Source organism: Tamandua tetradactyla, chromosome 1, assembly GCF_023851605.1.
Source record: "Tamandua tetradactyla isolate mTamTet1 chromosome 1, mTamTet1.pri, whole genome shotgun sequence".
Classification (NCBI taxonomy): Eukaryota; Metazoa; Chordata; class Mammalia; order Pilosa; family Myrmecophagidae; genus Tamandua; species Tamandua tetradactyla.
In genome coordinates, this window is record NC_135327.1 from 102,431,952 (window position 1) to 102,458,124 (window position 26,173).

General features: G+C 38.2%; 1 pseudogene; it reads left to right on the forward strand.

Annotated features, from left to right (window-relative positions):
* Positions 1-13,921: 13,921 nt before the first annotated feature.
* Positions 13,922-25,560, forward strand: LOC143681107 (microcephalin pseudogene; annotated as a pseudogene).
* The last annotated feature ends 613 nt before the right edge of the window (positions 25,561-26,173 follow it).

The following is a 26,173-nucleotide window of genomic DNA, read 5'->3' on the forward strand; positions in this document are numbered from 1 at the left end:
CCAAGATAAAATCCAAGGCACTACCAGAAATGCATGATCTAAAAATGAAGTTGAGGGCATGCCTGTAAAATCTTTGGTTAAGACCACAGAAAAAAGCTCAAAGATGGTGTCTTTCAAACCAAAGGCCTCCTAATTTTAAGTGTGTTGCTTATAGAAACTCTCTATCAAACAACATTCTTCTAAGTCCATCTAAGAGGATATTTTCTCTCACCATAAGCTCAAGGTAGAAAATGGCTAGCTCAAAGAGATTCACAGGTGTGGCTTTTATCCATTAGAATGGATCCAGTTAAAATACATGAAAGCCTCCTATGGAACAAAAGCCCTACACTGCTGGGGGAATGGCTGCAGTATGTTTGTTGCCCAGGCTTACAGCTGGGGCAAGAGAAGGATTGCTGTAAAGCTTCCACCATGGCCACCCCCTCCCCCCACTCAGGGACATTGTGCCTACCGAAGACTGAGGCTTAATTAGAATAGAAATCACCCCCATCCCCCCAGAATAACAAGCACCAAGTAACAAGTAACAGTGTCCACATCTGGCAGAGGGGCAAGAGCATGGAGGGAAATACTCTCGAAGACCTAGACAGTGGGGAGACCTGAAGCTACGTATGAGAAAGACTTTGGAAAACACTCTCTGGCAAACCTGCCCCTCCCTAAACACAAAGTAATGCAAGAGAAATGTAAGGTGGTGGTTCCCTGAGGATAACCACAGCAATAATAAATCACAAACCCAGCTGAACTCCTGACTAGATTGACTCAACCCCCCACCTGAAAGACTTAGCAGAAGGATAATGTCCACATTTCCAGGTATAAAGACTATTTCTCTCTGTCTCCCCTCTCTTGTACATGATATTTGGCATTCCAAATAAATTATAAGCATATTTAAAAATAGGAAAAAACCCACTATCAAGAGCCTGAGCAATCAACAGAACCTGACTCAGATATGATACAGATGTTGCAATTTTCAGGTAGGTAATTTAAAATAAATATGATTAACTGTTAAAATCTCTAGTGGAAAAGATGGATAACATACAAGGTCAGATAGGTAATTTCAGCAAAGGGATAGACACTATAAGAAAGAAGCTAATGAAAATGCTAAAAATAAAAAGTCATAGTGACAGAACTGAAGAATATCTGTGATAGGCTAAAAGAAGGCTTAACACATCTGAACAAAGAATCAGTGGACTTGAAGTTAGGTCAACAGAAATCATACTGAAACACAAAGAGAAAAAAAACAGAGTGTAAAAATGAGAACAATATTCTAAACGTGGGAAAATATTAGTCTCATATATGCGTTCAGAATCACAGACACAGAAGAAACAGAGAATGGGACAGAAGAAATACCTGAGAAATAATGGCTAGGACTTTTTTCCCCATAATTAATACAATAGTGCTCAGAAATTCAGAGGACACCGAACAGGATGGGTAGCAAAAAAAGCAAAGCAAAACCAACAAACAAAAGCCCATATACTCACCTAGGCATATCCTATTTAATTTGCTTAAAACAAAAGGCAAAGAGAATTTCTTGGAAGAAACTAAAGAATAAGGGCAAATGGTCTAAAGAAAAAAATTACAACAGGCTTCATTTCAAGACGTTTGATAATGGAATGACATCTTTGAAGTGCTGAAAGAAAAAATGACAAAAGCTGTTAAACCAGAATTATCTAAACAGCAAAAATATCTTTCTAAAATGAAGTAGAAACAAGAACTGAGAAAATTCATTTTCAGCTGACCTGCAATATAGAAGAGGAAAGAACAACTAAAGGGAATAGGATTCCTAGTACAACCTCATGGAGCAGTTATTCATCCTCCTTATTGTACCTTTACACTACTATGAAAGAGAAATAAACTGTTATATTGTTTGACTATATCTTGAGGTATCTGTATTAAAGTACTTTAGCCAGTACTCTAATACAGATGAGAACCAGTTGGAGGATTTTAGGCAAAAGAGTGACTCAGTCTAACTTAGGATTTAAAAAGATGACTCTGGCTGTTTGCCGTGACTAAACAGTAGTGAAGCAAGGATTAGAGTGACAATCCAGGTGAGAGGTGATAGTAGAATAGACAAGGATTAGTACTGGAAGTGGTGAGAAGTTATGAGATATGGTTAGATTCTGAATATTGAAAAGGTGAAGCCAACTGAATCTGTTGATGGTTGAATATGGAAAGTACAAAAAGGAATAGTTATAGATTAATAGGATGGTAGAAGAATGGACTTGAAAAGTTCTGAGAGAAGACAGCCTATATAGAAAGAATAGATTTGAGGAAGGAAACCAGGAGATTGGCTTTGGACATGATAAATGCAACATCTACTAAATGTTGAAGTGGAGATATTGAAATGCAGTATATATATAGTCTATGTTCAGGGAAGAAGTCCGAACTAGAGAAATAAACTTCAGAGTCATTAGCAAAGAGATGATATTTGAAGCTATGAGACTGGTAGAGATCACTTTAAATCATCTGCTGACCAAACTCTGAGACTGAGGAGAAACCAGCAGAGAAAAATGAAGCAGCAAGGCCAATGATGTAGGAAGAAAACCCAGAGAAAGGAGGTTACTTGGTGCTTGTTATTCAGGGGGGATAAGAGTGATTTCTATTCTAATTAAGCCTCAGTCTTCGGTAGGCACAGTGTCCCTGGGTGAGGGGGTGGTGGCGATGGTGGAAGCTTTACAGCAATCTTTCTCTTGCCCCAGCTGTAGTTCTGGGCAACAAACATACTGCAGCCATTCCCCCAGCAGTGTAGGGCTTTTGTTCCATAGGAGGCTTTCATGTATTTTAACTGGATCCATTCTAATGGATAAAAGCCACACCTGTGAATCTCTTTGAGCTAGCCATTTTCTACCTTGAGCTTATGGTGAGAGAAAATATCCTCTTAGATGGACTTAGAATAATATTGTTTGATAGAGAGTTTCTATAAGCAACACACTTAAAATTAGGAGGCCTTTGGTTTGAAAGACACCATCTTTGAGCTTTTTTCTGTGGTCTTACCCAAAGATTTTACAGGCATATAAAATGGGAGCCAAGAAAAAAGAGTGCAGAAAAAGGGAGTGGCCAACTGTGCTAAAAGCTTCGGACAAGACTTAGTCATACAGAGGAGGTAATTAATGACCTTGAGAAGTTGCCAGTGGAGTTGTAAGGGCAAAAGCCTGGTTAGAATGAAGTTAAGAGAGAATGGAAGAAGGAAAACTAGACACAATGAATATGGAAAACCCTTTTAAGGTGGAGCAGAGAAATGGAGTAGGACTTACGGATGGGAAAAATTTTTTACTTTTCTTGGTTATTTTCTTCTTCTTTTACAGTTTTTAAAACATATCACTGCATTTTTTTTTCTGATGAGAATGATTGAATAGAGAAGGAAGAGTTGATGTAGGAGAAAGATAGAAGGAATTGCTGTCTTTGAGCAGTGAGAAAAGGATGGAGTCTAGCTTTAAATAGTAGTTAGCCTTAAGCATGATCACAGAGATCTCATTCATAATAGCAGGGGGAAAGGCAGAGAGTAAAATACAGGAAGCTTGATAAATGTGGGGATAGGAGTTTTTGGAGGTTCTCTTCTGCTTCTGTACCTGATGAAGTTGGAGCAAGGTCATCATCAGAAAATACAAAACAGGGAGGAAGTGTTGAAGGCTTGAGATCAGAAAAAAAGGTGTGAAACAGTGGAAAGGCAAATGAATTAGGAAAATACAGTAGGTTTGCACAGCAGCAAGGATCATGAATTTGGGTGTTTTTCTCCAACCATATTCAAACGCATTGTTGTTGGAGCTGAACTGCATAGATTTAAGCACGATCAGTGGGGTTTTGCCAGGATAGTTTGATGGAGGGAGATTGGTACAGGAGAATTGAGGGTATATGGAAATGAGGTGTTAATATTTCACTATGGTATTTAAGCTGGGTAAGGAGAGAGGTGAGTATATAAGGGGGTGGGATTAGTCAAAAGATCGTAGAGGGCCGGCCACGGTGGCTTCGCAACCTGGTGCCTACCTATGCAAAAAAAACAAAGGTCGTAGAATCAGCAGACTGCTCACCCTTGTGGGGTCAAAACTTGTTGAAGTTTGAGTAGTTGAGTAAGTGAACTAGAAAGATACAATGTCAGAGGGTCATGGTTGCAATTGAAATAATGACGTGGTTAGAGTTTTTGGAAGTGAAGAGGCTTAGCAAAAGACCATGGGGTTGACTAGCTGAGGTAAGGTGGATGCAAGATCTCTACAAGAGAAGAAGTTATGGAACTAAGGTTTTGAAGGATCATCTCTGTGGCTATTGAAAGCACTGAGAATTGTTACAGAGGTAGTGAAGGGCAGGTGACAGTGGCCAAGAGCTCTGAGGAGGACTGGCCCAGGATCTGCAAATGATTGCAAAGAGTTTCATGAATTACCTCTCCTAAATGCTCACAGCAATTCTAAAGATATGGCTTTTATTATCTCCATTTGACAGGAGGAAACTAACATTGAGAAAGTTAAATAACTTGTCTAAAGTATGGTAAATATGTAACCCTTCCTCTGGAAGAGTAGATTCCTGCTTAATACTTCCAAGGATGAATGAATTCAGACTTAACCTTCAGGGCCAATCTTGCAAGTCAGTAGAATGTGATTATTTCAGTCCCCTAAAATAAAGTTTCCTCTACAGTTTGCCAGTGCCTGAAATACCCTCAACCCTTTTGCGCCAAACACACAATTATTGCAATAGGGTAAATGATCCAATTTCACAACTCTTCTCAATTTTGATGGACAGAGTATTTAAAAGAGTAGGAGGATACCAGGCAACTAGAGGGGAAGAGAGTTCCCCTAAGGAAAAGAGGAAAAGGCAACAAAAGTAGATATGGAAGATAATTTTATTTTAACATTGTGTCTTGTCTTACCCCAGGTGAAATGTCAGATAGGATGCTTTCAACTGTAGTTGACAGAACACTTAACTAATAGTGACATACAATAAGGACATTTATAATCTCATACAAAAAGTCTGAATGTCATGAAGCACAGGGATAAATCAGTGACTCAGGGTTGAGACTGAAACTATTTTCTGTGGTCCCCAGTGGGTCACTGGTCCTCTCCTATGGCTGCTAAATTGGCAATCTTGGTTCCCAGGATTTCATGCAGTTGACAACATCCAGATACAAGAAAAGAGAACCTCTATTTTTGAGTAGGCAAAATTCCCAAAGCCTGCCAAGATTTCCAGAATCAAAACTCATGTCTATGTCTAAATTTTGTATTTGTTAAGGGAAATGAGACCCTAGCTTAGCTTAAATCAAGATTTATCTCCAGCCTGCTGGAGGAGTCTAAACAAATAGTATCCTGGATACTATTCATGAGGCTAAAGCAGGGGGAAAGGTCTATTTGTAGTCAATCAAATACAGTATGGAAGTATTTTTATCTCAGGTGCACCTAACATATCATTGGACATAATGCATCATGATTCCCATGACTTCTGAAGACTTCATGATGATATATTTTTTTAAATGTGGCTGAATATGAAGGAACTTTAATCTTAAATCCTTAACTGTGGTCAACTTAAGATTTTGGAAGGAGGAAAAGAAAACAGGGGGAAACTGAGAAAACCATGTGACTTAAAGTATTTTAATATCCAATTCAGATATCAAGACATAGAAACAAGCAGCTAAGGGAAAAACATTACAGAGAGCTGTTTTTAAATCATCAGATAAGGGTGGGGGCAGAGAAGGGTTAGCTGCCAAGTGAAGAGACACACAGAATATAGGCAGAAATGTCAATTCATAGGTTATCTCAAAGGAGAAGTAAAACAACAGTTATTACATTTTATCACTGAAAGTTCAGTATAATAATAATAATAAATGAAACCTCTTTGTAGAGTACCAGCATGAGTTTAAGAGTTAAAGGGGGAAATGTAGTAGAAAACTGATAGATTTGCAGGAAAATAATTTTTTAATATTTAGAGAAATCTGAGGTGAACTGAACTGACAAAAGCAAGCAAGTAAAGACCCACCACAAGAGTCAGAAGAAGAAATCATTGTCTAGTATTTGGTGTCATCTTCACCTGCACCAGTTCCATTCTTCCTTGCATTGTACTCATTTTCTTGTAATATTTGTATTTTTCCTTCTTAGAAACTAAACCATTTGAAGGTAAACAATATCAGGGTCTATGTCTTATTTATTTATTTATCCCAGGCAACATCTAGCATTACTATTGTTCAAATATTTGTGGAATTAAAACAAGCACTTAAAGGATGCTAGCAAGGGAATGACTTCTGTGACCCAAGAAATTCCAGTCAGGGGAAAAGTTAGAAGGGAGAAGGGGAAAAATAAATATTTAAAAAGAGATTAATTAAATTACACATGAGGTGATCAGAACAGGAAAGAAGCTTAATTTTACGAGCACTAGTTCCAGAGGAGGAAGCAGCTTTAGTGATTAAATAAATTCATCAAAAGAAAATGAAAAGGAGTTAAGTTGTCAGGGATATAAGCACAATTATTTCAGAATACCTCCTAATCATATTAAAACATCATTATTTCTATGCCTGTTTGTTATACCTTCCCCCCAAAATCAGAAATGAGGAGGAAATCCAGGAAAAGTACTTGGAGCCAGACATAGGTGGGAATTAATTGAGGATTAGTAATCCTTCCTGCATGGAGGCGGCACATGGATGTAATTAAACCTTACATTTGTCTGGTGCTCAACAGTCCACAAAACTCTTTCATATTTGATATCTTATTTAATGGAGAGGAGCAGTTTGGTTAAGCCAAATAAACATTCTTTTTTCTTTTATCGTTGCATAGAATATGTACCCATTGTGACCCAGCTAAAGTTTCCAAGTAAACCAGCATTTTAAGCATTACTTACATTCTTGCTTTTCTCTCTAAATATATATTTCTATTCCTAAAATGTTGGTAATGAATTGTTTCAGGATATGGAATACGACATATAACTAGAATATTCCCAACCCCCATCTCCAAGGATTAACATGTCTCTTTAAAACGCAAATTCCACCAGCATCAGGGGAATCAGCACTTACCCAGCATGAGGCCCATCCAAAGAAGGCACTCCCATTTGTGACTCTCAAAAAGAGAAGTGTTTGGGCTGGGAAATGTTAGCGTTGATAGAGCATTCTTTCATTACCGACAGTTCTCTTCCTACTGCCCCCCAAGCTCCTCACTCTCCATGTTGAGTGAAGGATGCAAATACAGTTGTCTCCTGTCACCTCAGCAGGTTAGTCCTGAAATGGCTCACAAAATGGCATTTGGCAAGGTTAAGATCTTACAGAAGAAAGAGGGCTAATGAAAGAAGAAAGAAAATAGCAAACATGCCTTAAAACACATCACATCAATTCTATGGTACACATTTTTTTCATATTTTAACACCTCTGAAATTGAGATGTGTCTTGTATGGGTGGTCTGCTGAGAAGCAGATCTGTTGTAGTTTTTATTTCCCATACATCTGCAGTAAAACTTGCAGAATAGATATCATCACCATAGAGGAAATTCCTGGAGATAACAGTGGAGCATCCTTTAAGGAGATGCTGCATTATAAATGCTCTTAATTGGCACAGATGATCTTGGTTGAAAATAATGACTCCTGGTGTATGAGTAATCTATTGCTGCATAACAAATAACTCTCCAAACATAGCAGCATAAAACAACAGCATTTATTATCTCACAACAGTTTCTCTTGGTTAAGAATCTAGGTTTGCACAATGAGAAATCATCTTACAACCACTAGAATGGCCATTATCAATAAAACAGAAAATAACAAGTGCTGGAGAGGATGTGGAGAAAGAGGCACACTTATCCACTGCTCGTGAGAATGTCAAATGGTGCAACTGCTATGGAAGACAGTTTGGCAGTTCCTCAGGAAGCTAAGTATAGAATTGCCATATGACCTGGCAATACCATTGCTAGTTATCTACTCAGAGGACATGAAGGCAAGAACACAAATGGACATTTGCACACCAGAGTATATAGCAGCATTATTTATAATTGAGAAGAGACGGAAAAAGCCAAAATGTCCATCAACAGACATGTGGCTAAACAAGCTGTGGTATATACATACGATGGAATATTACACAGTTGTAAGACAGAATAAAGTTATAAAGTATGTAATGACATGGATGGACCTTAAGGACATAATCCTAAGTGAGATTAGCCAGAAACAAAAGTACAAATACTGTATGGTCTTATTGATATGAACTAACATTAATTAATGAACTTGGAGAATTTCAGTTAAGAAAAAAAGTCATCAGGAGATAGAAATAGGGCAGATAGTGTGTAATTGGAACTGAAGGGATACAGATCGTGTAACGGGACTGATTGTAAAAATTCAGAAATGGATAGCACAATACTACATAACTGTAATACAATAATGTTAGAATACTGAATGAAGCTGCATGTGAGAAGGATAGAGGGAGGAGACCTGGGGGCACAGATGAAATCAGAAGGAAAGTGTTCTAGTTTTCTAGCTGCCGGAATGCAATATACCAGAAACAGAATGGCTTTTAAAAAGGGGAATTTAATAAGTTTCTTATTTATAGTTCTAAGGCTGAGAAAATTTTGCAATTAAAAAAAGTCTATAGATATGTCCATTCAAAGGCATCCAGGGAAAGATACCTTGGTTCAAGAAGGCCAGTGAAGTTCAGGGTTTCTCTCTCAAGTGAGAAGGCACGTGGTGAACACAGTCATGGTTTCTCTCTCAGCTGGAAGGGCACATGGCAAACATGGCATCATCTGCTAGCTTATTCTCCTGGCTTCCTGTTTGATGAAGCTCCCGGGAGACATTTTCCTTCTTCATCTCCAAAGGTCACTGGCTGGTGGACTCTGCTCCTTGTGGCTATGTTGTTCTACTTTGTTCTCTCTGAATCACTTTTATTCTCCAAAATGTTTCCTCTTTTATAGGACTCCAGAAACTTATCAAGACCCACCCAAATGGGTGGAGACATGTCGTCACCTAATCCAGTTTAACAGCCACTCTTGATTAAATCACATCACCAGGGAGATGGTCTAATTACAGATTCAAATATTGAATAGGAATTATTCTACCTTTATGAAATGGGATTTTGATTAAAACATGGCTTTTCTAGGGTCCATACATCCTTTCAAACCAGCACAGAAAGATATACAATAAAGACTCGAGATGACATAATATAGGAATGCCTAGAGTGTACAATGATAGTGACTAAATGTACAAATTATAAAATGTTTTTGCATGAGGGAGAACAAAGAAATGTCAATACTGCAGGGTGTAGAAAATAGATGGTAATTATATTTTTAAAACTTTAGCTTATGTGTGAGACTAAAGCAAAAAATATTTATTGGTACAAAATTTATATTTTGACTAGTGCATTTCTTAATATAACTTATATGAACACCATAAGTACATGGAACCTTGAGTAGGGCATGAGATTTTGTAGGTTTGTCCAGAGCGATGCCCTGATAAATACCAGAGTGATTTGAACAGCAAATAAAAAAGTATTTGCAAAGTGCCCTTGGGGGAATGGTGAGAAAGGGGGAAAATTCAACTTCCCCAAATGGAAAATTCTTGATATTCTTACAAGCAGTGGGGACAACCAAAGCAATAGGCTGAGCCCCCAATCTTGGGGTTTGTTCATAAGAAACAACCCCGCAAAGAATAGGCTAAGCCTACTTAAAATTAGGCCTAAGAGTCACCCCCAAGAGAACCTCTTTTGTTGCTCAGATATGGCCTCTCTCTTTCAGTCAATGTGAGATGCAAACTCACTGCCCTCCCCCTTTCTATGTGGGACATGACTCCCAGGGGTGTGGACCTTCCTGCCAACATGGGACAGAAATCCTAGAATGGGCTGGGACTCAGCACGTAGGGAGTGAGAAAACCTTCTCGATCGAAAGAGGGAAGAGAGAAATGAGACAAAATAAAATGTCAGTGACTGAGAGATTCCAGAGTTGAGAGGTTATCCTGGAGGTTATTCTTACACATTAAATAGATATCACCTTCTTAGTTAAGGTGTAATGAAGAGGCTGGAAGGAACTGGCTGAAAATGTAGAGCTGTGTTCCAGTAGGCATGTTTCTTAAGGATGATTGTATAATGATATAGCTTTCGCAGTGTGACTGTGTGATGTGAAAACCTTGTGTCTGATGCTTCTTTTGTCTACCTTATGGACAGATGAGTAAAACATAGAGATTAAAAATAAATAAATATTAGGGGGAACAAGTATTAGAATATATTTAGTAGATTGAAAAAATAAACAAATAAAAAAAAACAAAACACTTTTTTTAAAAGTAAGTATGCCCTTAGCCCAAATAGCCCTAAAAAATAGGAGAAAGAACAAAGGTAATGGTGAAGTTATACAAAGAAGGTATGGTTTAACAAATGAGTATGATTGCTGAATCATTATATAGATATTTCTTTTAGTCTCCACTATCTTAGAACAGCTAAACACATAAACCTAAAATTGTGGAATTATAATCCATACGAAACTCTGAAATCTGCTCTACAACTAATTGCTGTGATATGCTATGCTTTGAAATGTATTGCTTTTTTGTATATATGTTACTTTTTACAAAAAAGAAAAAAAGTCAATTGTGATGATAAATGCACAGCTATATGATATTGTAAACTACTGATTGCAGATTTTTATTACATGGTATGTGAATATATAATATATATATCAACAAAAAAATTAAAAAAAAAGAAAAAAAGATTCTAGGTTTGGCTTAGCTGGATGTTTCTGCCTCAGGGTTTCTTCAGAGGTTGCAATCAAAATGTCTGGGGCTGCTTCCCCCTGTATAGAACATGACATCTAGGGGTGAAAGTCTCCCTGGCAACGTGAGAGATGACTCCTAGGGATGAATCCAGACCTGGCATTGTAGGATCAACAACACCATCCTGACCAAAAGGGGGAAAAGAAGTGTAATTAATAAAGTATCAGTGGCAGAGAGAGTTCAAATAGATTCGAGAGGCTACTCTGGAGGTTGCTCTTATGTAAGTTTCAGGTAGACCTTGCTACCTATCATAACCTGCCAACCCCGAACCAGGACCATTCCTGTCAATCCTAAAGAACACCTAGGGCAATATATAAGATTCCACAAGGGTTCCATGCACTAGAGTAACTTTCCAGAAATGTATAACCTCCAGATGGGTCCCTGGTCCAGATAAGTCCTGAAATTTAGAGGGCCCAGCCTCTCCAGAGCATCAGATAGTTCCATCTTCCTACTCCATATTAGTGACAGCCCCTTCCAATATGAAAAAGTTAGAATGGCCATAGCCCAAACAACCCTAAAGAGAGCTATGGAAAGGGCAAAGGTGATGGTGAAGTTATGCATTGAAGATAGGATTTAACAAATGAATATGAATGCTGAATCATTAAATTGGTATTTCTTTTAGTCTCCAGTATCTTAGAGCAGCTAGAAGTAAAAACCTAAGATTATGGAATTATAACCCATGTCAAACTCTGAAATATGTTCTGCAACTAAGTGTGGTTCTATGCTTTGAAATTTATAGTTTTTGTATATATGTTATTTTTCACAAAAAAGAAGGAAAAAAGATTGTGATGATAAAAAAAAATATTTAAGCCTTCCAGTCTACTATATTCTGGAACAGCTAGGAGGAAAAATCTGAGAGGATCGTATAGTAGGCCATGACAAACTCTGGGATCTGTTCTGTAACTACTTGCTGATGATTACTTTGAAAACTATTGCTTTTTTATTTCTTTGCTTTGAATATATGTTATACTATGCAATTAAATAATTAAAGAATAATGTTTGTGGCTGCAGTCATAGGAGGAGTTCACTGTGCTCTAAGATCCATTTCCAAACTCATTATGTCGCTATTGTCCACAGACCTCAGTTCTACACCACATGGGCCTCTCCTTACAGTTGCTTATGACACAACAGCAACTTCCCCTGAAGCAGATAATCCAAGAAAGAGCAACCAAGAGGGAAGTCACAGTGATGTTTCAGGACCTAGTCTCTAAAGTCAGGCACTGTCACATCCACTTTATTTTATCCATCAGAAGCAAGTCCCTAAGGTCAGTCTGCACTCAAGGGGAGTTGAAAGGTTTCCATCTCTTGAAGGGAGGAGTATCAAAATATTTATGAACATATATACAAAACCACAACTTCTAGGTCAAAGCATGATGGACTCAGAAAAGTTAGTGAGGAGGACTTCTGGGAAGATGGTAGGGTAGGCTGGGTGTACCCCTGCTCTGTGGAGCAACAGGAGAGGTGATGGAAAAGATGACCAGGTCTGCAATCCTGCAGGGTGAGTGATTGAGGAGGGTCTACAGCATTTCATAGCGAGGTCCTGGTAGAGAGAGGAGGGGGGTCGTGATGGACAGAGTGGGGTGAGTCTGTTCAGCTTCAGCCCACCAGGCCAGGCAGCATGTGTGGGAAAGTGTAGGTCAGAGGCAGCAGACTACCCCTCTGTTTCAGCCTGCTCCTGTAGCTAGCTAGGGAGACCTCCTACATGGTTCCATAGCCTGTAGCACCTGTGAGGAGCCTAGGGGCATGCCTAGCCTTCTGCCACGGAGAGGCCATGCCTGCCGGGTGCTAGGATTGGTTGTCCTTCCAGGTGCCATGAGTTGCCAACCCATCAGGAACTGTGGGTTGCAGATCCACCAGGTGCTGTGGTCACCTGCCCCCATCCCACATGCTGGCATCAGCCATCCTGCTGGTACATGCTGGGCATGCCCCCCCCCACCCCTGTCATGCACACCATCTTGCCCAGATGGCTGCTGCAGTTGGGGAGGGGTGGGCCTGAGGGGAGGATGTGACTCACGAGTGCCATCTGCAAGGAGGAAGTGGTAGGTGCAGTCTAGCAAACTTGCTGCCTGCCTAGGTGTTTTTGGTCTGTTTTTTTTTGTTTTTTTTTTTTTTAATTTATCATTTTATTTCTTGTCTTTGGAAACCAGTCTGAGTTCATTCACAATATATCTTGAGGGTGTCTCATTCTGGCTTCAGGGCCTACTATTGCTGAGATTTTTTTTTCTTTGGTGGGGAGGGGGTACATGGGCCAAGAGTCAAGCCTTGGCTTCCCACATGGAGAGTGGGCGATCTACCACTGAACTACCCACATACCTCTGCCTAGCTTTTAATAGCCCCTCAAGTAGAATTGCATCCCTTATGTGAGATCCAGGCCTTGGTTTGGTGGGGAATTACTGATAAACCAAGTGCAAAAGGGGACTTTCAAGGCAAATCCAAGTAAATACAAAACTTTAGGTGAGTGAAGGAAATCAACTCACAAAATAACATTTAAGATAATCAAATGCCCTGAATACAATAGAAAATCACAAAGCACATGAAGATCAGGCATAAATGGCCCAGCTAAATGACCAAATCAAAACACTGGAAGGGACACAGAACATGGAACAACTACCCAAGGATATGAATATCCTTCCTGATACTCAAGGATATCAAGAAGACACAAGAGGAGCATACAAAGGAATTCAAAAGTTTAAATAGAAAAATAGCAGATCTCACAGAGATGAAAGGTACTGTAAAGCAAATTGGAAATATACTAGAGACACACATGATTTGAAGAAGTGGAAGGAAGAATAAGTGAGCTAGAAGATAAAACAAATGAACTAGAACACACAGTAGAACAAATGGCAAGAAAGATGGAAGAAATGGAACTGTATCTCAGGGAAATGATGGACAACCAAGGGCATGCAAATATAAGAATCAGCAGTGTCCCAGAAGAAGAAGAGAAGAGTAAAGGGCTGGAAAAGTTAGTTGAAGATATAATCAGAGAAAACTTCCCAACTTTAATAAGAGGTTTATAAAACCTTTATAAAAAGATATAAATACGCTAATCAAAGAGGGCCAGTGAACCCCAAATAGAATAAATCCAAATGGGCCTACTCCAAGACACATACTAATCAGACTGTCAAATGTAGAAGAGAATCAGAAAGTCCTGAAAGCAGCACAAGAAAAGCAATCTACTACTGACAAGGGAATGCACATAAGATTGAGTTCGGACTACTAAACAGGCACCATGAAGGTGAGAAGGTAGTGGTATGATATATTTAATATTCTGAACCAGAAAGGATTCCAGCCAAAAATTCTGTATCCAGTCAAGCTGTCCTTCAAAACTGAGGGTGAGAATAAAATCTTCAAAGGCAAACAAAGACTGATAGAAGTAGTCAACAAGAAACCTGCCCTACAAGAAATACTAAAGGAAGTCCTATCAGCTGAAGAGAAAAGCCAGGAGAGGGAGGTCTGGAGGACGGCACAGAATTGAAGAATATTGGCAAGGATGATTTAAAGGATAAAAAGAGAGAGATGGAAAGAGTACATAGATCTGACAAATAAAAACTAAAGGATAAGATGGTAGATTCAAGAACTGATTTTACAGTGAAACCTTTGAAAGTTAACGGACTAAACTTACCAAATTAAAAGATACAGATTGGTGGAATGGATTTAAAAATTTGATCTATCTATATGCTGTTTACAGAAGACATGTCTTAGACCCAAGGACATAAAGGGAAAGGATGGATAAAGATGTTCAGTGCAAGCTGTAACCAAAAGAAAGCAGGAGTGGCTGTGCTGATATCAGATAAAATAGACATTAAGTGTAAATACATCACAAGAGACAAAAAAAGACACTACATATTAATAAAAGGGACAGTTCACCAAGAAGAAATAATAATCATAACTGTTTATGCTCCCAATATAGGGGCTTCAAAGTACATGAGGCAAACACTGACAAAACTGAAGGGAGCAATAGATGTTTCAACAATAATAATGGGAGACTTCAATACACTACTCTCCACTAGAGTAACCAGACAGCAACAAGGAAATAGAGAACTTCAACAATGCAATAAATTAATTAGACCTACTAGACATATATACATTACACCCAAAAACATCAGTATATATATTCTTCTGTATTGCTCATGGAATGTTCTTCAGTATAGATCTGTTTGTACCTCAGATAGCCAAGTTCTTTAATCCTCATTCAATATTGCTGGGTGGAAGTTTTCTGATTGTGTCCATGGAAATGAGACCCACCCAATTATGGGTGGTAACTTTTGATTAGATGGTTCCCATGGAGATGTCTCCACCCATTCAAGGTGGGACTGCTTACTGGAGCCCTTTAAGAGGGAACCATTTTGAAAAAAGCTACAGAACCCATGCAGCCAGAGATCTTTGGAAATGAAGAAGGAATATGTTCCCAGGGGAGCTTCATGAAACAAGAAGCTGGGAGAGAAAGCTATCAGAATTTGCCACATGCCCTTCCAGCTGAGAGAGAAATCCTGGACGTCACTGGCCTTCTTGAACAAAGGTATCTTTCCCTGGATGCCTTATGTAGGACATATTTATAGCCTCACTTTAATGTGGATATTTTCATGGCCTTAGAACTGTAAACTTACAACTTAATAAATTCCCCTTTTAAAAAGCTGCTCCATTTCTGGAATATCACATGCCAGCAGCTAGCATACCTAAAATACATGGTCTATAGTTAACAGGAAGAAAGCAACTGTACCACAAGCAATACCAGGGGTAAATAATTGGGTTGGGGGAGGGGGACACAAGATTAGGGTGAGGTTTAGATTTGATATTTGGTGAGGCTGTGTTTATTGGTTATTTATCTCTTTGGACCAATGAAAACTATCTAAAATTGAGAGTGCTGCTGATGTAGATCCAAGTGAGGGCACTGAAAGACATGATTTATTTATTTTGGACATTATCCATCACACCCAATGGATGGAGGGGGCTGAAGTGTACAATGACTAAGAAGCCAAAAGATGAACTGTGATATATGTGTATATTCCACCGTACATTCAACATTGTATGACAGATTACTGTGTGACTATGAAAAGGAATGATGTCGTGAGCCATGCAGCAAACTGAATGAAACTTGGGGACAATGTGCTGTGCAAAATAATCCATAAACAAAAGAACAAAAATGCTATAGTCTCTTTCAGAAAATACTTATAAGAAAGTTGGAGCCTAGACTGTAACCTCTTATGGCAGCCACACTTAGCCCAAAAGTGTAAGTGTATTTCTAGATTCTGAGACACCGAGCTATAAGTGTATCAGCTGATATTTCCCTGGAAGTTTGAGTCCTCTGTGACACCTAAGATTCAGGGCTGGAGTTCTGTAGCTCTGAAAGTCAGCATTGCTACATACAACAGTTAAAGTAATCAAAGAACAGATACGGCTTCAATTTGACATAAAAACAAAGCCAACCTGATTGGGACTAAGGATAAGTAAAATACAAAGCAAAACAGTGAATTCCGGGTCAAGATGGTGGCTTAACAATGTGCACATTTTAGTTCGTCCTCCAGAACAACTACTAAATACCAGAAACAGTACAGAACAGCTCCTGGGGCCACGTTAGTGACCAAAACACAGTGTACCCCAGTCTGGACCAGCTGTGAGCCCCCCCAAGAACCATGAGTTCCCCAAGCCACAGTAGACAGTGCCCCTCCCCCCACAGGGTGCTTCCCAGAGGGGAAAAGAATGAGACTTTACCAGCAGCAGGGGCTGAGCCCAACCAAATGCCAATTTTGGAATTAGTTAACAAATTCTGACTACTAAAAATAGGCCCCCAGCTCAGGTGAACCTGGTCAAAGCAGAGGTCGCTCATTTTTGCCCTGGGACCAAGGGGGCAGGACTGACAGAAAAAGAATAAAAAAGGAAACAGAGGTTTTTGTGGCTGTGTTCCTACAAAGGCTTGACTGCCTTTGGATACAGCGGCAGGACTTCTCAGGCTGCAACTGCCCCAGGCATAGGCAGAAACAAGCTCATTTGAGGACTTGTCTGGAGCCTGTGCCTTCCCCAGGGGAGGGGTGAAGTCCAACTCAGGTGGAATCCCTCCCTCAAGGAATTCAGACACCAGGGCTTGGTAATTTGAAGCCATTAAAACCGGCCTACAACCTCTCCTCTGTCTCCACCATGCCCCCAGGAGAGAGACTCTGCCAAAGTTAAAGGTACCATGTCATCTTATGCTGGTGGGATCTGCAGGCAGACAAGCACCACATACTGGGCAGGATAAGAAAAACAGAGTCCAGAGACTTCACAGGAAATTCTTTAAACCTGCTGGGTCTCACCCTCAGGGAAAACCAGTGCAAGTGACTCTTTCCTCCTGATAGGAGGACAATTTGGTCTGGGAAAATCCAGCTGGGGTCTATAATACCTAAGTAGACCCTCCCAAGTGTGTGTGTGTGTGTGGGCGGGGGGGAAGGCACCATACAAGCAGGGCAAGAAACAAGAAAATAAGAACTTAAAAATTCTCCTCTGTTAAACAAAACTTAAGCTAGAGGTCCAGATAAAGCTGAACTGAATGTCAAAGAACAGATAGACAACAAATTCATCCAGCAAGAAAACCCTAGGTAAAAGAAGGGAAAGCAAACTCCAGAATAAACTAATTAAGGTAATTAAATGCCTAGACGCCAGCAAAAAATAACAACTCACACCTGGAAAATTGAAGCTATGTCCCAGTCAAAGGAACAAACCAATAATTCAAATGATATACAGGAGCTGAAACAATTAATTCAGAATATATGAACAGCCATGGAAAACTTCATCAAAAACCAAATCAATGAATTGAGGGAGGATATAAAGAAGGAAAGGAATGAACAAAACGAAGAAATTGAAAGTCTGAAAACACAAATCACAGAACTTATGGGAATGAAAGGCATGGTAGAAGAAATGAAAAAAACAATGGAAACCTATGATGGTACATTTCGAGAGACAGAACATAGGATTAGTGAACTGGAGGACAGAACATCTGAAATCTGGCAAGAAAAAGAAAATATAGGGAAAAAATGGAAAATATGAGCAGGGACTTAGGGAATTGAAAGACAATATGAAGTGCACAAATATATGTGTTGTGGGTGTCCCAGAAGGAGAAGAGAAGAGAAAAGGAGGAAAAAACTAATGGAGGAAATTATCACTGAAAATTTCCCAACTCTTATAAAAGACTAAAATTCACATCCAAGAAGTGCAGCATGCCCCAAAGAGAATAGATCAAAATAGATGTACTCCAAGACATTTACTAATCAGAATGTCAGAGGTCAAAGAGAAAGAGAGGATCTTGAAAGCAGCAAGATAAAAGCAGCCCATCACATACAAGGGAAGCCCAATAAGACTATGTGTAGATATCTCAGCAGAAACCATGGAGGTAAGAAGACAGTGGGATGATATATTTAAATTATTAAAAGAGAAAAACTGCCAACCAAGAATTCTATATCCAGCAAAATTGTCCTTCAAAAATGAGGGAGAAATTAAAACATTTTCAGACAAAAAATCACTGAGAGAATTTGTGACCAAGAGACCAGCTCTGCAAGAAATATTAAAGGGAGCACTAGAGACAGATACAAAAAGACAGAAGACAGAGATATGGAGAAGAGTGTAGAAAGGAAGACTATGAGTAAAGTTAAAAAAAAAAAAAGGAAAATTAGATATGACATATAAAATCCAGAAGGCAAAATAGTAGAAGAAAGTACTACCCATGCATTAATAACACTAAATGTTAATGGATTAAATTCCCCAAACAAAAGAGATAGACTGGCAGAATGAATTAAAAAACAGGATCCATCTATATGCTGTCTCTACTTAAAGGACATGAGGGCAAGGACACAAATGGACATCTGCCCACCAATGGTTATTGCAGCATTATTTACAGTTACCAAGAGATAGAAACAGCCAAAATGTCCATCAACAGATGGTGGCTAAACAAACTGTGGCATACACATACGATGGAATATTATGCAGCTGTAAGACAGAATAAAATTATGAAGTATGTAACAACATGGATAGACCTTAAGGAAATTATGCTGAGTGTGATTAGCCAAAAAAAAAAAAAATGACAAAAACTGTATGGTCTCACTGATATGAACTGACATTAGTGAATAAACTTGGAATATTTCGTTGGTAGCAGAGACCATCAGGAGATAGAAATAGGGTAAGATATTGGGTAACTGGAGCTGAAGAGATACAGATTGTGCAACAGGACTGAATATAAAAACTCAGAAATGGACAGCACAAATATTACCTAACTGTAATACAATTATGTTAAAACACTGAATAAAGCTGAATGTGAGAATGATAGAGGGAGGAGGACTGGGGGCATGAAATCACAAAGAAAGATAGATGATAAAGATTGAGATGGTATAATCTAGGAATGCCTGGAGTGTATAATGATAGTGACTAAATGTACAAGTTTAAAAAATGTTTTTGCATGAGGAAGAACAAAGGAATGTCATTACTGCAGAGTGCTGAAAATAGATGGTAATTAATATTTTAAAATCTCAACTTATTTGTGAGACTAAAGCAAAAATGTTTATTTGGCACAAAATTGATATTTTGACTAGTGCATCTCCTAATATAACTTATGCAGATAGTTGGTTGAACACCATAAGTACATGGAACCTTGGTAGGACATGAGATTTTGTTGGTTTGTCTAGGTGATGTCCCAATGAATCCCAGAGTGATTTAATCAGTGAGTGGAAAAGTATTTGCAAAGTCCCCTTGGGGAATGGTGAGAACGGAGGAAAATTCAACCTCCCCAAGTTGAATTTTTGATATTCTCAGAAGCAGTGTGGACAACCAAAGCTATAGGCTGAGCCCCCAGTCTTTGGGTTTGTTCATATGAAACTTAACCCCACAAAGGATAGGTCAAGCCTATTTAAAATTAGGCCTAAGAGTCACCCCCAAGAGAGTCTCTTTTGTTGCTCAGATGTGGCCTCTCTCTGTAGCCAACACAACAAGCAAACTCACCACCCTCTCCCTGTCTATGTGGGGCATGACTCCCAGGGGTGTGAACTTTCCTGGCAACGTGGGTCAGAAATCCCAGAATGAGCACAGACTCAGCATCAAGGGATGAGAAAAACTCTAGAATGAGCTGAGACCCAGCATCAAGGGATTGAGAAAGCCTTCTCAGCCAAAGGGGGGAAGAGTGAAAGGAGACAAAGTGTCAATGGCTGAGAGATTCCAAACAGAGTCGGGAGGTTATCCTGGAGGTTATTCTTATGCATTAAGTTGGTATCACCTTGTTATCCAAGATGTAATGGAGAGGCTGGAGGGAACTGCCTGAAAATGTAGAGCCATGTTTCTTGAAGATGATTGTATAATGATATAGCTTTCATAATGTGACTGTGTGATTGTGAAAACCTTTTGTCTAATGCTCCTTTTCCCCTCTTTGTCAACAGACGAGTAGAACATACGGAATAAAAATAAATAATAGGGGGAACAGACGTTAAAATAAATTTAGTTTGAAATGCTAGTGATCAGTGAAAGGGAGGGGTAAGGGTATGGCATGTAAAATTTTTTCTCTGTTTTTGTTTTATTTTTCTGTTGTCTTTTTATTTCTTTTTCTGAATTGATGCAAATGTTCTAAGAAATGATCATGATGATGAATATGCAACTATGTGATGATATTGTGAATTACTGATTCTATATATAGAATGGAATGAGCATATATTAAGAATGTTTGTGTTTCTTTCTTGTAATTTTTTTTAATTAATAAAAAATTTAAAAAAATTGAACAATGAAACTTGGATTGCAAAAAAAAAAAAATACAGAGCAAAGATGATAGTGTATGTACTCTAGAGCTTCACCTACTTGTGAGACCAAAGGCAGAGAGGTTTATTTTGTTAAGAACCTAAATTTTCTGTAACACACAGTCTATATCAACCTGTCTGGAGAGCTCATTTATATAATTCAAACACATGAAGCCCAGAATGGAAATGAGGGCTTATAATTCTGAATAGCTTAACGTAATACTCAGATACATCCCAGATTATGGTGGGCTGATAATTAAAAAGTATTGGTAGAGTCCCTTGAGGGACTGGAGGAAAAAAAAAAGTATTGGTCGAATCTCTTGAGGGACTGGAGAAAAAATATGGAACTATTAAACTTTCCCAACTGGGAAACCCAGGTGTGCTCTCTAACATTAGGGACTCCCAAGTAAATAAGCCAAACCCTTGATTTTGAGGCTTGCCCTTATGAAACTTATTTCTCTAGCAGAGAAGTGAGGCCTAAGAGTTGTTTCTGGGAGACCTCTTCAGTTGCTCAGATGTGGCCTCTCTCTCTTTAAGCCCAACTCTGTAAGGAAAATCATTACCCTCCCTGCTATGTGGGACATGACATTCAGGGGTGAAAATCTCCCTCACAATGTGGGAGATGACTCCCAGGGATGAGCCTGGCCCTGGCACAATGGAATTGATAATACCTTCTGGACCAAAAGGGGGAAAAGAAAGGTAACAAAAGATATCAGTGGCTAAGAGTTCAAATAGAGTGGAGAAGCTATGCTAGAGGCTACTCTTACTCAAGCTTCAGCTAGATATTGCTAATTGCCAGGTTTGCTAAACTCCAAACAACATCATTCCTGTTACCCCTAAAGAACGCTTAGGACTCTGAGATTCTATAAAAGTTTGATGCACTAAGTTTACTTTACTGAAACCTATAACTTCCAGAGGGTTCCTCGGCTAGATAAGTCCTGAAACCTAGAGGAGCCAGCCTCTCCAAGGACATCAACTAATTCCATCCACCTATCCTATATTATCAATACCCCTTTTCAACATGAAAAGGTTAAAAGGGCATAGCCCAATTATCTTTATAGAGCGGGAGCAAGATCAAAGGAGAAGGAGGAATTATAACAGAGAAGATACGATTTAACCAAGGAGTTTGACTACTGAATCATTATATTGATAATTTTTTTTAGCCTCCAGTGTTCTGGAGCAACTAGAAGGAAAAACCTGAAACTGCAATGGTAACCCATCCCAAACTGTGAAATCTTATCTGTAGCTGCTTGTTGGAGCCTACTTTGAAAATTATTGCTTTTTCTTTTTTTAATATATATTATATTTCATAGTAAAAGATGTTTAAAAAAATGACTGAATATGAAGAAACTATTTTACTTATATTTTAATGCATGTACAAGAGTGACAAGATAAGAAATATTTGCCTGACTCAGTCTTAATAGAGCTCGTTCATAAATTAAAAAAAATTCTAAGTGATATTAAAGCATTAGGTTGTAGAGGAATTGTCAGGGTTCTCTAGTCATATATAAAATAAGTTTACCTTATAATCAATCATGTCTTAGATTTAATCAGTATCGTTAATAGGCTGTTAAAAAGTCACTGTATATAAATTTGCTTGATATAAAAATCTGTAACAGTTAACTCTTTCTCTGATACACCAATTGCAATTGTTCAAGGCATCATAATTCCCTCTTAGGCAAGCTTTACAGAAATTTTTTACTCAGTGTAAATATCTTGAAGGAAAATGACTTTTCCACTAGCATTTTCTCTTGTTTGATTTTCACATGTATCAGCAAAATGCTTATATAACTGACTGGGCCTTTTCATAAATGAACTCTGTAATTAAAAGAATGCTTTGAGGAATGCTTTTTGTTTTTTTAAAATCTATTCTGCAAGTGTCGCACTTAGGCAAACCATAAACCACCCATCCAGGGTTCACATTCATAAAGCCACACCGGTTGTTAAAGTATTGAGTTAATTCCATACCCAGGTATAAATAGCCACTTCTTGGTTCCTTGGTCTCATACTCCCCCACCCTCTCCACACCAGACCAACCACTCCTGGCATGGGGAGGGGGGCCTGGGAAGCTTTGGGACCCTCCCCCATTTCTCTGCCTAGCATCCTGTCTCATTGATGGTTGCTGTGCTTGTCCATTATTAAATATTTTCACTGTCACCTTGTATATATGATAATGAGAACTCCAATTTTTTTTGTTTTGAATGATATTCCTTTGCTTAAGGGGAATGAACTGAAATTGAAATAGGGAAACTCTTAGTTTGATATCTGTGTCAAAATTTTGATAGATTGTTACAGATTCTTGAGAAAGCAATGTCTTTTTGTTCCACAAACTGGCTGTACATGATACCTACTTATAGCTGAGCCACCTCAAAATTAAAGAGTTGAGTTTTATAAAAGATAATAATTTATTGGGGGAGCATTTTTGAACAATGCCAGAGTTAAATGGCCTCTTAAATACTTAAATCATAACTCTGATCAATATTTCTAATAGAACAAATATGTAAACTAAAGAAAAATACTTTGAGTATGTTTTCTGGTGATTATCATGTCTCTTCTTAGTTTACTTTTTAGAGAATATGTCAAAATCATGGATTGAAACAGGATGATGTTTAAAATTAAAGTTTTAAAATATCTTAAAAACAAAGTAACACTTTCCCAAAAATGCAGAACATTTCTGTGAAGTGATCAATTTTAAAAATTCTCCAGGTTTTCTTTCTTTTTTTTCTTTCTAAGTCAACATTTACACTTAAAATTGAACACAAAATTGAAAGTACTTCTAGTTACTTACGGAATTGGTGGATATATTTTAGGCACATTAAACACAAATTGACATCTACACTGTTTTGAATAACAAAACAAAAACAACAACTAAAATTAATGAAGAACTGAGGCTCTTTCCATGAGCTCTAAAAGACTGTTTTAGTCATGATTCACTCCATAGAAGTGAGACAAGATCGGCCTGTGGGCCACAGCTCCTTTTAGAGCTGTGGGCTCCACATGGTCAAGCCTGGTCCCAGATCCCACACAGCGAAGTGGGCTGTAACCTAGTCCCTTCCGGCAGCCCCTAGGCCCCAGGGAATTCCATCCTGAAAGCTGCAGGCGCACATGTGGACATGTGGTCATCCTATGGAGAAAACAACTATTCAAATACGTTTATAAACCAACTTACTGATATGGGGACAAAGGGTTCAAAAACTTGTAACCAGCAAGTAACTCACGTATTCAAAGATGGTTGCCAGAGCACTTGGGACCAAGCGCAGAAGAAAGGGGTAAAGCTTTTCTCGGTGCTCTGGATTGAAAAATGCAGGACAGCTGGGGTACACAATGAAACTTTTTTCCCTGCAGCTAAAACTAATGAACAATTGCTATACCTAATGAAAATAACATCTAACTGTATGCAACTCAAAGATTTTATTCCCCAAATGCCAGAAAATGATAAAAGACTTCAAAAGAAACTTGAGAAAATAGCTAAAGAGCTATGACGGCAAAAATCAACTCTAGATAATGATATACCTATTCTCTCTCTCTCGCTCTCTCTTTTTTTTTTTTTTTAACTTTTTCTTTAATTGTGAAACATAACACAATGTAAAAAAGAATAAATTCCCAAGTACCTTTTAACAAGCAATTATAGAACAGATTTTAAAGTTTGGTATGGGTTACAGTTCCAGAATTTTTCGTTTTTTTACTTCTAGCTGCTCCAAGACACTGGAGACCAACAGAAATATCAATATAATGATTCAGCAGTCATACTCGTATGTTAAATCCTATCTTCTCTGTTATACTTCTCTTTCTCTTTTTCTATTTTTGTGAAAAATAACATAAACACAAAAAAGCAATAATTTCAAAGTACATCGCAACAATTAGTTGTAGAACAGATTTCAGAGTTTGGTATGGGTTACATACAATTTCACAATTTTAAGTTTTTACTTCTAGCTACTTTAAGGCACTGGAGACTGAAAGAAATAATAACATAATGATTCAACAATCATACCCATTTGTTAAACCCTACCTTCTCTGTATAACTCCATCATCACCTTTGATCTTTCTCCCCCTCTTCAGAGTTATTTGGGCTATGCTCAGTCTAACATTTTCATATTGGAAGGGGCTATTGATAATATGCGATGGGGGATGGAACTAGTTGATGTTCTGGAAAGGCTGACACTCTGCATTTCGGGACTTATCTGTTCCAGGGACCCATCTGGAGGTTGTATGTTTCTGGAAAGTTATTCTAGTTCATTGAAGCTTTGCAGAATCTTATATAATGCCCTAGGTGTTCTTCAGGATTGGAAGGAATGGTTTTGGTTTTGGTTTGGCAGGTTTGATAGGTAGCAATGTCTAACTGAACCTTGAGTAAGAGTGACCTCCAGAGTTGCTTCTCAACCCTATTTGAACTCTCTCAACTACTGATAGCTTATTTGTTACACTCCTTCTCCCTCTTTTGGTCAGATATACCTGTTTTCTTAATTGAATTTAATGGTTCATTAATATATAGTCCTACAAATACAATTGATACTAGTAGTCATTACAGTGCAGTGGGGAAGAGATTATAGGAGATGACTGAGAAAAGGAAAAACATTTTCCCCACTTTTCCTCAAATGATTGAAGATGTTCATGATAATCCAGCCAGCTCTCTGTGTAAAGCACCTTTGAACATTTCACGTGACACCCTTGTTCAGATGAATCCTTTGCTGGTGTTTTACATTCACCTTTTGATGATCTTTGTGGAAACTAAGGATGTAGAAATCGGAAATAAAATTGAGAGGATTCATTAAAGAAATTAAAAATGAAATTTGTGTTTCTTCACTTGTATTGAAAACAAGTAACATTCATTCATTGGCATCTTGCTATGACCTCAGTGAGCCAAGTCCTCAGAATCCATGAATAATCCTTGGAAAAAATAAACTGGCAAAGAGATATTATAGATGAAATTGTCATCCCTGACCAAAAAAAAAAAAAATCTGAAGGAACTCCTAAGGAGACGTTTGATGAGAAATATAGTTTGTCTTCTACAACAAAAGACCACTATTTACTAAATTTGATTCCCAAAAGTTCCTCGACAAAGAGAAAAAAATGTCAGAGTGCTTATATTCATCTTCAAAAGAAAAATCACAAGCAAAAAGCATAGCATGAAAGCTACTATGCCAAAATTGCAACTTTTGAAGTTAGTAAACAGCCCACAGTGCACGACTGTTATAGAGACTCCTGATTGTGGGGAATCCACATATGATGATTAGTTTTCACTTGATAATCTTAATGAAAGCAATCTTATTTCTGAATTTCAGTCATTCTCAAGTTCAGTTCAGCTGCAGAAGAATTCTAGGAGAGAGAGAATTGAGTATACTGGAAAATTCTGATTTTTCCAGCATTGGAAAAAAAAATACAGATGAGTTAACATAACCAATTTAACAGCAAAAAAGAAATTTCAGTCTTGAGAAACCTACAAATTATTAAGGAAACACAACTTTGAGTTGCATGATTTCTACAGAAATATCTGCAGCAGAAGAAACTCCAGTGTATTGTAGAGAAGCTAATCTTCAGAAAAGACAAGACACATACCCAGATAGAAATAACTTTTCTTATATCATTGATGAACCTGCTTATCAGAAAGAATGCCTAGGGAAAGGACATCATGATACTTTAACTCCTCTGAAGGGAAGGACTAGAGAAAACAAAGAATTGATGTTTAACGCTTACAGAAAGAACATACTACTTCTGAAGGTGGAACACAAAAATGATTA